General features: G+C 51.3%; 1 protein-coding gene across 6 annotated transcripts in view; it reads right to left on the reverse strand.

Annotated features, from left to right (window-relative positions):
- The window catches only part of Tmem40 (transmembrane protein 40), a 29,863-nt gene extending 17,458 nt beyond the window's left edge, over positions 1-12,405 (reverse strand). For all 6 annotated transcript variants that reach the window (XM_074044452.1, XM_074044451.1, XM_020177201.2 and 3 more), the window contains exon 1: positions 12,098-12,405. The gene's annotated coding sequence lies outside the window, so the exon portion shown is untranslated. The remainder of the gene's footprint in view (positions 1-12,097) is intronic.
- Between the last annotated feature and the right edge of the window lie 1,000 nt (positions 12,406-13,405).

The following is a 13,405-nucleotide window of genomic DNA, read 5'->3' on the forward strand; positions in this document are numbered from 1 at the left end:
CATTCTTGCAGCACGATTACATCTCCATTTTACAGATGGGGAAACCAAGGCACAGCAAGACATTAAGTAACTTGCCCAAGCCTGGCAGAGCCAGGATCCCAACCTGAGACACAGGGGAGGATGTTGCCTGGCCAAAGTCTCCTGGTAGATTCTCCAGAACAGTGGTTCTCAATCAGGGGGTGGGGACGTCTTTCGCCCTCTGGGGGGCATTTGGCAATGTGTAGACACTTTGCTTTTTTGGTACTGGGGATCAAACCCAGGGCCTTGGGCATGACGGGCAAGTGCTCTGCCACTGAGCCTCCCCTGCCCCAGCCCCTGAGATACTTTTGATTATAAGGAATGGTAGAGGGGTGCTCTGGCATGGGGGGGCTGCTAAACATCTTACAGTACATGTGACCACAAAGATTACCCAGTGCTGAATGTCAGCAGTGTTGACACGAGAAACGCTAGAGCTGGCAGGAGGGGAAACAGGGTGGGCATCGAATGAAGTCTGCCCCCTTGGCTAAGCTGCTGGAAGTAGGAGACCTCACACAGGGGAGCGAGGGAGAAGGGAGCTTATGGTTGTGCACAAAGCAGGTCCAGGGGGGTGGGCTACTTTGTGTGTGGCTTTGGAGACCCAGACTCCCTTTGCTTTTTGGCTCAGCTGTGCCCAGGGTGCTGGTCTCTTTGGGTGAATGGAGTCATTCATTCCCGTCTGCACAAGAAGTAGCAAAAGAGCCAGGCTCCAGTGGCTCATACCTGTAATCCTAGCTACTCAGGAGGATTGAGGTTTGAAGTCAGCCCCAGGCAAATAGTTCATGAGACCCTATCTTGAAAAAACCCTTCACAAAAATAGGGCTAGTGGAGTGGCTCAAGGTGAATGCCCTGAGTTCAACCCTAGTACTGCAAAAAAAAAAAAAAAAAAAAAAAAAAGAAGAAGAAGAAGAGAAACAACAAAAGGTAGTAGAAGACATACGAAACTGATATACTCAGACCTGGAGCCAAGTTGTACCAGTTGTGAGAGCCGGCTGTGAAGTTTACAGGAAATCCTGGGAGCCAGTTGTTAAGTACAATCATTACAACTTGTATTTAACAATTTAACAGGTGCTTTGGTTTGTTTGCTGTTTTGTTGCAGTGCTGGGGATTGAACCCGGGGCCTTGCACATGCTAGGCAAGTGTTTTACCACCGAGCTACGTCTCCAGCCACAAATCGAATCACAGGCCGGGATGCAACTCAGTGACAGAGCCCTTTCCTGGAGCACAGGAAGCCTTGGGTTTGATTCCAGCACTACAAAAATTTTTAAAAATAAAACGGAAATGACATTGCATAAACATGTGATTAAATAAATTAAAACCAGATTATTAAGTACTCAAAGCTGGTCACTTCTTTTACTGTGTGCGGCTATCATCGTGTACTTCAGGGTTTTTACTTCTGTTTTCAGCATACACGAACAGTACGAGGGAATTTCACTGTGAAATCTCACAGCGTCTACAGCATACTTTGAACAAGCTAACAGGCTATTATGTTCCTTAACCTCCTCCTCCTCCTCCTCTGCTTTTTCAAACGGTGCTTGAAAAACATGGTGTGAGACCTTATCTGAAAACCACGAAAGCAGCAAGAGTCAGGGCCATGACACAGCGCACATATCCGGCAAGCTCCAGGCCCTGATTTCAAATTCTAGGACCACCAAAACAACAAAATGCAAAAACTGTGAGGCAACCATAAACCTTTTCTCTTTATAAGTTGACCTTCTCAGGGAGTTTGCTACAGTAACAGAAAGTTGATTGACACCACAGAACTCCTGCTACCCGCAGATAAGCAGTGTCCAGGCCAGCCCTGCTCACACTCATTCTCCCAAGGCCAGGCTACATGACCTTTTCCTAGAATACAAGTCCCCTTTCACAGGGTGTAATTCAGCTGAAGTCTCCAGCCATTAAAAGTCACTCAGCCCCTCCAGGGTATAATCTTGGCAGACAGCAGGAGGACAAAGGGCTCAGTGGCTGAGATGACCTCTCAGGAGAGCTTCAGCAGAGGGGGAGAGAGTTGGAGCTGTGTCTGGGAAGAGCATACCCATACCAAATACCCCAAAGTCTACACCGTCCTCTTTAGCGCCGCTCCCACACCGCATTCTCAGGCCTGGACCAGTCTTCGTCAGTGTCAAAACTGAATGCGACCTTCCAGGCACAGGTCAGAACCCACCTTCCTCATGAAGCCCTCGGCTGGTTGCCTAGCCAGTGCCCACCACCCTCCCTAAGCTCTCCTTCCTCTCCCACATTTGGTCTTCCTTCTAGATAAAACTTCCACGTTATTCTTCCAGTTCCAGCTTAGATACTTGTCTTCCCAACCTCCCAGGAAGCTGAAGGTGGCCATGTGACCTGCTTTTGGCCAATAAGTGAGGGATTACCAACTAAGGTTCTGGAAATTTGCTTCTCCTGGTAAGAGGCCAACATTGAGTACTGTGTGTTGCCTCATCTTCCTTCCTTGAACAGAAGTATGATAGCAGGAGCTACAGTCACCATCTTATGACCATGAGGACAAACCAAGCAAATCCAGATGTAGTGTTGAGCTGTTGAGTCATTATTTGAAGCTATTTTCTTGTTATTTGATAAAATAAACCCTGTATAGTCAGGATTTTCGAAATTTGTATCTGAATGCAATTCTAATACACCTTTCCTCGCCTACCACCATACATTAACTGAGCACCTGCTGTGTGCTGGGGATATTGTTTTGAACAAGTTATAGACTTGTCTTCGAAAAATTGTGGGGTAGACAAGGAAGCTGTGGGAGCCCAGGGGTCAAATCAGACCAGGGTCAGACAAGGAAAGTTCCTGAAAGAGGGCAGCTGGGGGTGAGTCAGGAAGGGCCACACAGGAATAGTATGTGCAAAGGCACAGAGGCACGGGGCCATGCCCACAGCTAACCGTGTCAGGAAGTAGCTAGGAAGGATGGGACTGGGAACTGCCACCCAGAGGCCTGGTCATCTCTGGCTCCTCTCAGGCTCTTCCTCAAAGTTGGGCACCTGTTGCACAACTCCGGGGGCATTGTTCCTGTTTCAGTTCTCTGCCAGGCTTGGGAGAGCGTCTGACACATCTAGGGTTTGTCTCCTCCCCTAGAACCCAGCCAAGGTAGAGCTTATTCACTCAATGCTGATTCATGCCCGTGTCACCCATACCCTATCCAGGGCTGGGCACAGAGCAAAAATGATGCATGGTGAGCAATGAGCAATCGGAAGTGCTTACTCTTCGTCAGGCAATGTATAAGTCACACGACTCCATGAGGATTCACTACAGTGGTGCCCATCTTATAGGTACCAAGGCACAGAGAAGCTAAGAAACTTGCCCAGGAGCACACAGAGAGGGAGTGGCTGAGAAAGGGCTGTTGCTTTGTCCCTGTTGGGAGACAGAAGAGGTGATGCTGACATTTCCTTCCAGGCCCCATCATTAGCACCAGGAAAGAGGCCACAGTCATCAGAGTGCTATGCAAATGATGCTGACTTACAGGTGTCCTCAGAGCCACAGGGACTTCCAAAGGCAGGTTTTTGTTTTTGTTTTCTTCAGAGTCAGGTTCTTGCTACGTTGCCCATACTGGCCTAGAACTCCTGGACTCCAGCCATCCTCCTGCCCCAGTTTCCGAGTAGCTGGGATGACAGATGTGCACCATTGCTCGGGGCTTTCCAGGCAGTTTGTAGCAGTGGTCCATGAGGAGGAAGGTCTTTCACACTTTTTGCCTTGGCTGGCTTCGAACTTTGATCCTCCTGATCTCAGCCTCCCAAGTAGCTAGGATTGCAGGTGTGAGACACCAGTGTCCGGCTTACCTGAGATCTTTTCTTTTCTTTTTGACGGTGCTGGGCTCCTATGCTAGACAGGTGTATACCGCAGAACCACATCCCCAGGTCTGTACCAGTGACTGTAATCGCCACAGGTCTTATTTTACACGGGAGGAACCAAGGCTCAGGTAGACAAAGTGATCTGAGGAGCTCCACCTTATAGAAGGATCCCTGCGCAAAGAAGCTCTACTACCCAGACCCCTACCCGGACAGAGGTCTTCAAGTGTGGCCCTGCATTAAGGCTGACCCTATGAGGACATGGCATGCCTGACTTTCCAGCACTTTCCTCCAAAAATCCCAGCCCTGCCGAGACACGGGTGGGGCCTCCCTAAGCCACATGTCTTGCTGAACTGGATTTCACCTTCACAGAGCCCAGCTGGCCTTGGCTCCTGCTGGGACAGAGCCTGGCTCAGGGCACACTGTACCATCTTGCCTCACAGGTGTCTCCTCTCCCAGCTCCCTCAGTCCTCATACCACCCAGGAGTATGGGAATTGTGGCCTTATTTTACAATAGGGAAACTGAGGCCTGGAAAAAAGAGGAATTTGCCCAAGGTCACTGCTGTGGTCTGGATATGTCTGTAAATTTTCATGTGTTGGAAACTTTGTCCCCAGAGCAGTGTTGGGAGGGGGCTTAATAGGAGGTGACTGGGCCCCTCGGTTTCTGCCCTGGTGACCACATTGACATTGTTATTGTGGGAGGTCAGCTATTGCAAGAAGGGGTTTGGGGTTTTTTGTTTTTGTTTTTGAGACAGGTCTCATTGTATAGCCCAAGCTGGCCTGAAACTTGCTATCCTTCTGCCTCAGTCTCCTAAGTACTAGAATTACAGGCATGCACCACCACGCCCAGCACAAGAAGCACTTTTTTAAAAAGTACAAGCAAGTTTGGTCCTGTCTTGCTCTCTCGTTCTCACCCTCTCTTGTACTTCTGGGCTTTGGCCAGAGGGTGACACAGCACAAAGGCTCTCGCCAGGTGCTCTCTGATTGTCCTTGGACTTACCAGACTCCAGAATGTGAGAAAGAAACTCCTTTTCCTCATAAATCCTTAGTCTCTGCTATTCTGTGATAACCACACAGATGGACCAAGACCAGTCATTGAGCAATGCAGGACAAGAGGCTGCTGACCTGGTCTCCATCCCAGCTTGGAGGAGGGGCCAAGGAGGAGAACGGACTTGGATTTCAACAGGTGGCCAAAGGCGGAGTGGGAGAAAGGTTTAGTGGAGAAGGGGCTGGGGAGTGGCTCAGTGGCAGAGCATGTGCCTGGCATGTCCAAAGACCTGGTTTGATTCCCACCACTGGGGGGAAAAAGGGTTTAGTGGAGGAGGTGGACAGTTGTGGGTGAGTGGCGGGGTCTCAGCCAGCAAGGTGCAGATTGGCCCGGAATGCTGGGCTAGACTCCCACAGATGGACTGTGTGGGATGTGCCTGGGGGCCACAAACACATCACCAGTCCGGCTAAACAAACCTAAGTGGGCGGTGGGATGGTGGGATGGTGGTGCCAGAAGCAACAGCAGCTGGGGGAGAGGAGGGCAAAACAGAGTGGACAGAGGGCCAAACATGCTGGTTTTGCCCAGGTGGCATTGAAGCCTCGGGTGGTGATTACACAGGGTTTTGCTTAGAGGAAATCCAGTCTCTGGTGGACATCTCAGGTCTAACCCTCAAGGTGACAAGCCCTCTAGGGCTGAGGTGTGGGCCCAAGGCCAAGAGAAGAGCGAGGGGCAAGAAGTGCTCTCAGTGCACTGTATTGTGGGTCACCCTAACAAGTGCACATCCTACTCTCTAGCAAACCCCCAGGGGCAGGCCCATTTCCAGGACAAGCAGCCTGATGTGACTGCAGCATCTCCAAGACCTTTTCATGTGGCAATCCATAGTGGCCACTGCCCTTTGAACAGCAGCCTGTCCTCCCAGGGACTAACTTATGCCATGAGTGACAAAAAGCCCTAAATCAGTCCTGGCTTGCCCTGAGACAGGGCCCTGAGGCCACCTTCTCCATCTGTCTCCTGCATTGGCTCCCCCACCCCTCAGTTCTGAGCCGTCCCATGTCTTGCACTTGGGCTGTGGGGCAGCCTCTGTCTGCAGGCTCTACTCAGCATGGAGACCTGTGCGGGGTCCCTAGAGGCCCCTGCACAAAGTGCTGTGTCTGAACGCCAGATAGGTTGGGGTCCTGCCTGGTTTCCGCAGCCCCTTCTTTCCCCTGGCACAGTAACCACACAAACACAGTCGCCCTAAAGAGCTTCCCTGGGCTAAGGCAGGAACTATCTATACTCTTACAATCCAGCCATGACCTCTGGTCACCAAGAAGTTGTGCGGACTTCTCCCACCGAAAGCCAATCAGTTCTACAGCAGATGCCGGCTGGCCATCCTGATTCAACCCTGACTCTAGGTACCAGGCGCAGGCTCAGACCAACACTGGCCCTTGCCACACCTGCTGCGAGACCCAGTAGCTTGCCCCATGCTTCTGACCCACCACCCACATCACTTCCCACCATACCTTCTTGACTGTGATTAATTTGCTAGGGAGACTCACAGAGCTCAGAGAAATATAAAGGATGGATCCTTTGTCACGTACAAAGGGCAAGGATGACAGGTGCACAGGCCCAGGTATCAGGGAAAGGACCGGGAAATCCCATGCCCCCTCCAGGTGTACCAGCCTCCCACCACATGCACATGCTCAGCTGTCCTGGAGTCCCTACGTCTTCACATGCACCGTGCCTCCCAAATGTGGCTAGTGACCAGGGGAGCACATCCCAGGACTCCTTTGGAGAATCTGGTGGCAGAAGTTTGCTACCAAGGACACCATCTGCTAGAGTGTGGTCCCTTCAGACCAGTAGGACATCTCCCCTGAATGTTGCAAGTCTCCCAAAATGGCTGGCCTGCTTCCCATCTCCCTCTCCAAACACTGCTGGGCTACCCTGGACCTCAGTTTCCCCCTCTGTTCAGACATCTGGATTGCACTCTACAAGGTTCTCCAGCCCTGGCATTCTAACACTCCCTTCTAGTCACAGCCTTCAAGGTTAATCCACTCAATCAGCAAAGACTCTGGGACTTAGACAAGTCATGACCCATCAGAGCACATGGAACAGCGTGTTCCTGTCTTGTGGAGAATAGGCTCCTGATAGCTCCAAAGCTGGGTGGGGAGGAGTTTGTGTTCAGGTAAATATTAAGACTTATGTCACGTGCTGTGTAATAGCACACTAAAGTCTCTGAGAAGGCCTGCAGGAAAAAATGCTCTTTCGTTCTCTTTCATCCAGTCCTTCCCCAAACTACCAGAAACACAGTCCTCGTCCCCATGGCACAGCCAAGCATCCTTAAGCACACACAGCTTTGCGAAGCTGCTGGGAGTGTCCCTGATGTGCCTGGAATCCAGGCCTGCACTTGTCTGCCACCCTCTTTAGTCAGTGCCAGGCTTCTTCCATCCCTCGATCTGGACCACTGGGAGGGAGAGATACCAAATCAAATACAGCTCTGGCATCCCAGGACATGGACCAGAAATGGCCTTTTCACCGTCCCCAGAGCTCAAGATGAGGGCAGTGCATTCCCGCTGGTACCCTCTGATTTAACCAGAGCAGGGAATGCTGGGTAAGGACTGGGGCGGGAGGATGAGTCCACTGTCGTGAGCCTGAGGGCCTGGTCCTGCCACGAATCCACCTGGGCCTGTGGATGTGTCACTTCTCTCCTGTAGGTCCCTTTCCTCAGGCACACAACGGGCACAAACACCACTCAGAAGCCTCAGCACTAACCTGGGCTGCGAGCAGGAGAGGATGCAGTGGAGCTCTCGCAGCCCAGCCAGATGCTATGCTGAGTGGGCTCTGGACTAAGCAACCAAGCCATGGGGTCTGGCAGAGCCCACTTCAGCTCATCACTGCCCAGCTCCGGCATCTGAGAAAATCACTTCACCTCTACATGCCTCAGTTTCCCCATCTCTGATGAGGGAATAAGCAGTGCCACTAGATTGCAGGATTGGTATGAGAGCTGAGGTAAGGACCCTGAGCTCCCGGGAATAGGAATCACGTGTTGCTTTTCTTTTTTGTGGTTTTTTTCTTTTTTTGGAGACAGAATCTCACTATGTGGCCCAGGCTGGCCTTAAACTCACAATCTTCTTGCCTCCCTAGTGCTGGGATTACAGGCATGCACCACAACGCCCAGCTAAGATGTGTTAAAGATAATCAAAAGGTAAGTACCTAGCTTGCCTTTATGCTACCTTATGCATACCGGCACATAGTAGGTACACAACCATTGGATGTTAAAGTGGCGATATGAGCCAACAAGGCAATGTAGCTAGAGAGCAATGTCAACTGAGCTGCAAGTCGTGCCAACAGAAGCACAGAGTGTACAGCGAGGGAGGTAACCCACACCTTGCCATCCTTCCTCCTGAGTTCACTCCTCGGTCTTGCGCAGAATAGGGTGTGGACAGACTAACAGAATCCAGAGAATGGGGAGGTAGCAGAGACCATAGTCACGAGAAGTGCTGGAGGAGCAGGGTCTCGGCCTAAGCATGAGAACTATTTGTGACAGGCCTAGTCACTGTCCCCAGGTCTCTGCAGAGCTACTCCTGGACAGGGGGACCAGGTAGGGCTAGGAGCCCAGAGGGGAGGGTCAGGATCTTGGAGCTGTCACCAGGGAAGTTGCTAGCTAGACAATATGAAATAATTTTCTTTTTCTGTTTGCAGTACTGGGGTTTGAACTCAGGGCCTGACACTTGCTAGGTAGGCGCTCTACTGCTTGAGCCTCTCCATCAGCCCTTTTGATTTTCGTTTGTTTTTTCAGATACGTTCTCATGATAACTTAGCCCAGGATGGCCTCAAACTGCAATCCTCCTGACTTCGCCTGCTGAGTAGCTCGGACCACAGGTGTGCACCACTACATCCGACCCTATAGACAGTTTTCTAAAGACAGCTGCTCTGGGGTGATCCTGAGTACGCTGTCACATGGGTGGCAAGCCTCTGAGCACAGCAGTTGGTGACTATGTCCTCAGCTCAGCATCCATTAGTCTCTTGAGCAATGACCTCCAGAATGCAGGAGGAAAGGATCAGTTCATCTATTTCGACTTAATTTTTAGCTAATTAAAACATCTAGTAGTATGTAGTTTGACCCTGATATGCATCCTCAGCATCTATGGCAGGACACTGCACGTTACGTCCCTATGCAGGGTCCCCAAGACCAGTGGGGAGTCCCACAAGGTGATGGGGGTGCAGTGGCCACACCTCCCTGCACGTAGAGGTTGCCATACACTGTGGTGCACAGGAGCCCTGTTGGGTGGGTTTGAGGCTCAGCGATACAGCTTTCACAGCATCAGCCCCCTTAGTGTGGATAACGGGCTTCAGAGTCCCTGCAAAGAACCACGGATGGAGATAACTTTAATCATGAAAGGACAAGCAAGTGACAGGAAAAGTGCTGGGGAGACCAGCTCCTGCTCCTAGTTCAAGTCCTTTGTCATCCCTGTTAGTGCACTGAAAGCAATGATCAAAGGGGATCTTGCATATAATAAACCATTGCTTCTGGGAGCAATAATCAGAAAACTATTTGACAGGTAGATTTCCACCCAATCTCAGTGGATGAAATGCATTCCTTGTGGACCCTGGGCCTGGGGGCATGAGCTGATGGTCTGCTCCTTAGCTTCCGGTGGGGTCAGGTCCCGAGAAGCCCACGGAAGGGGGAAAGGTGACTCGCAAATGCATTTGGTACGGCTAACCTTCTGTGCACCTCAGCCCAGCAGCACTGTGCACTGCAGAATGCCAGGTGTTCCCCTCGAGCTCCTGTGCTGACTCCAATGCTGCCCTGCATTGCCAAAAAGATTGGACTGCCTATCACTGACCACGGAAAGAGCCATACTCCAAATCCTCTTGAGAAGGATGCACAATCAAAAAGCTGAGCAGAGAACTGGTGGAGTGGCTCGGGTGGTAAATGTACCTGCCGAGCAAGCATGAGGCCCTGAGTTCAAAACTTGTGCCATCAAAAAATAAAAATAATACAAAAAATTGGACAGGGCCAAGAAAAGAGGTGCATGCCTGAAGTCCCCACACTCAGGAGACTGAGGCAGGAGGATTGTGAGTTCAAGGCTAACCAAGGATAATAGCAAGAATCTGTCTCAAAAAGTACAACAAAAAAGCTGGAGGAGCAGTGCTCTGGGTCCTTACACAGCTTAACACTAGGGAATGCTCTTCCTATTTGGGCTTTTAGGTCTCCTTAGAATCTGTTGCAGATTTAGGGACAAAGAAAAATTAGCGGGGAGTGTGCCCCCATAAAGCTTTTTTGAAGCGCCAAAGATAAATGTGAAGATTAATGGGAACACATTTTTAAAAGTCCTTCAAAGGCTTCCCTGGCTCTGATTGTCGTAGCTTGATAGAGTGCCTAGTTAGGCACACCAATTGCTTCTCTCTTGAAGTCTCAGTCTGTCTCCCTTAAACATCAGACAGACCTGGAATGAGTCCCACCCTCTACCTCTCCCTGACTTCAAGACCTCGTTCTCTGTCTCACAGCCTTAGAATCCTCACCTGGGAAAACAAGCATGCCGACCACTTAACAAAATGACCAACAGCCTGGTTTAAGAATGGTCAAAGAATTGAACAGATGTTTCTCTAAAGCAGACTCACAAACAGTGAGTAGCTCACAGAAAGTGGCCAGTGTCACTAGTCACTAGGAAAATGTAGATCAAACCACAAGGAGGACACAATTGCACACCCACGAGGATGGTCAGAGTAAGGTGCACAGTGACAAGTTTTGGAAAGGGTGTGGAGGAATCGGAGCCCTGTGTGCTGTTGATTGGACTGGAAATTGGTACTGTCAGTTTGGAAAACAGTTTGGCAGTTTCTCAAAGTGTTAAATATGGAGTGACAGGTGACCCAGGCAATTCCACTCCTCTGTACGCACTCAAGAGAACTGAAACCAGTGCAGAGACCTGTACGTGAACGCCTCCAGCAGGTCATCCAAAGCAGGCACAAAGGGGAAACAATCCAAATGTCCATCACACAAAAGGTGACACAGCAACAATGGAACATTATCCAGCCATCCAGGGGAAAGAAGTACCATTCATGCCACGACACAGGTATGTCTTGACAACCTTAGGCTAAGAGAAAGAAGGCAGTGGAAAAGAGCGACACTGCAATTCCATCTCTGTGAAATGCCCTGTCAGCCGCATCCACAGACACAAGTGGCCTTGTTGTTGCTGGGGGAGGGGAGGAGAGGTGGGAAATGACTTCTAAAGGGAACAGGATTTATCCTGGGGATGAAAAAGTGTCCAAAATTAGATAAGGATGGTCACTCAGCTCAGGGTGTATTTGAAAAACTGCTGAATTGTACCCTGTGAAAGGGTGAGGTTTATGGACTGAGAGTCCTAGCTCAATTCTGTAAGTTGAAAAAAACAAACAGACAAACAAACCAAAAGGTTGAAGATACCACCCACAGGGCTGCTGTGAGGGTGAAATGAGGCAGAGACCAGCCAGGCAGTGACCACTGTGGTCCTGAGACACAGCCAGTGCACTTGACAGGTCCCCAAGAAGGTGCAAGGATTTCAGAGCACTGACACCCAGTGTTCTCAAAAGCTACACCCATTCAAGTTCTAGGGATTTCGGTGCCAGGAGTCAGTCTCATTGCTTCCAGATCTGCTTGGTTTGGGCCCTAAGGAGCACAATCCACACTTCATTCACCCATCCCTCCAACACCCTGCCAGTTCCCAGGACTCTTTGGGGGCAGTTTCTAAATAGAACAGAAAAAAATAAGCACAGGACCATGACCTTTCTCCTTCCCTTACAAGGAAAAGAGGGGGACTTGAGGCTGACAGCCGAATGACCTGAGCACAGGTGACCTCGGGATGAGGAAGGCGCCCTAGGGGGCTGTGGCCTGGAGGGCTCTGTGGGGCTTCCAGGGGTCTGCCAGGCTACCCCTCGCCTAGGGCCCCACCTTTTGGCATGAGGTTCTGCCAGGCAGCAGGGGTCTCCCCCAAGGCCTGCTTTTCTATTCAGTATTTTCTCCACCCAGAGGCCTTCTACCCCTTGGTTCTTCAGAGGTCTGGTCAGACCCTTCAGTCCACAAATGAGGCTCAGTCAGGTCAGGAGATTTTCTGAAAGTCCCACAGCAGCCAGTGACAAAATCAGAGCTGGTCACTGAGTGTGGCCAGGCTCAGGCCACTCAGCTTCAAAACGACTGTGGGAGGTAAATACTTGTCACTGAGGTGGAGACTGAGGTTCCCAGTCAGCAAGGAAGGCGCAGAACTGGGGTTTCAACCCGGGGCCACCAAGGAAGCCTGGGGAACCCCACCCCTCCTTGTCCCCTTACCCCCTCCACCGTGTCCATTACCTGGAATCCTTCCTCTGTGTGAGCAGCCAGGTGAGCAGTGTACAGTGTGGATGTAACCAGGCAGGGGAAGGAGAGGCCACAGCACCCGTGATAGCCAGGAGGGCGGGGCAGCTGTGACGTGGTCTGGGGCCCCACTGGCTCACCCCAGTGGCATTTCTCCTTACAGTGCTATCAGCCCCAAACCTTCCTGTCTGACTTGCCTCTTCCTCTTGGCACCCCAGGAAGGACAGATGGGGAAAGATGTACATGGGCCACCCCCAAGGCAACACCAGGCAGTGATGCTGGGCCAGCAGGGCCACCCTGGGCAATGCCAGGCTTGGGAAAGAAAGGAGGGTGTGTGTCCCAGGTGTTCCCATGCCCACTGGTGAGGCTGATTCAGAGCCCAGCCACGTGTCCCAACCCGCTCTGCAGGTTGGGAGACACTGCAGGGATGGATGCTCAGAGCTCCTGGAGGCTGAGCCTTGGCAGGGTGCAGGAGGGAAGGCAGGGGGCTCAGGGGCCGGGGGGCAGCTGCAAGCAGGGACTGGCAGCTCTACTGGGGAGGAGATGGGTTAAAGCTAGAGGCAACTTTGGAGGGCAGCTGCTTGCCTAGCAAGGTAGAAAAACACAGGTACCACCCGAAGGGCAGCTCACAGGTGTGCCCACCTCTGCCTTTCACTCATTCATCAATCATCCAGCAGGAGGGCAGGAAGCAAGTGATACCACTGCCCTTGGGTATCAACCTCCAGGGAAGACAAGCAAGGCCCAGGAGCGTGGTTTGCAGACGGGCTTCCTGGAAGAAGGCTCATCCAGACCCTAAGCTCAAACCTGAACTCTTGGACTCATCCCTGACTCTGTTCTCCCATCCTCTGTACATACATGACCCATCTGGAAAGTCCTGTTTGTTGGGCCCTCCTTTGATGTTACCCCAAATCCAGTCCTTCTCCACTTCTATGGCTGTTGTGCTGCCCAGTCACTGCTCAGCACACCCCCACAGCTCTCAGGTCCCACACATCTCTCTCTCTGACCTTGATTCCTGTCTTCCTTCCTCCCTTGGCCCCAGCCACATGGAATATGTGCCAAACATCTGGGCGGTCCTCCTCCTCAGGGCCTATTCCCTCTGTCTAGAACACTCTTCCTAGAAAGACATCTGGCTCTTTCCTTCACTTTTTAGGTCTCTATTCCAATGTCACCTCCTTGGAGAAGCCATCTATGACAACCTTGTATACAGCAGTAACCCCAGCCTGTCTTTCCCTCCCACCCTGTTCACCTGACATCAGTTTCCTTCTATGTGTTGCTCTAGAACCTAGGGCTGTCTGACACATGGGA

The sequence above is a fragment of the Castor canadensis genome, chromosome 10, assembly GCF_047511655.1.
Source record: "Castor canadensis chromosome 10, mCasCan1.hap1v2, whole genome shotgun sequence".
Lineage (NCBI taxonomy): Eukaryota > Metazoa > Chordata > Mammalia > Rodentia > Castoridae > Castor > Castor canadensis.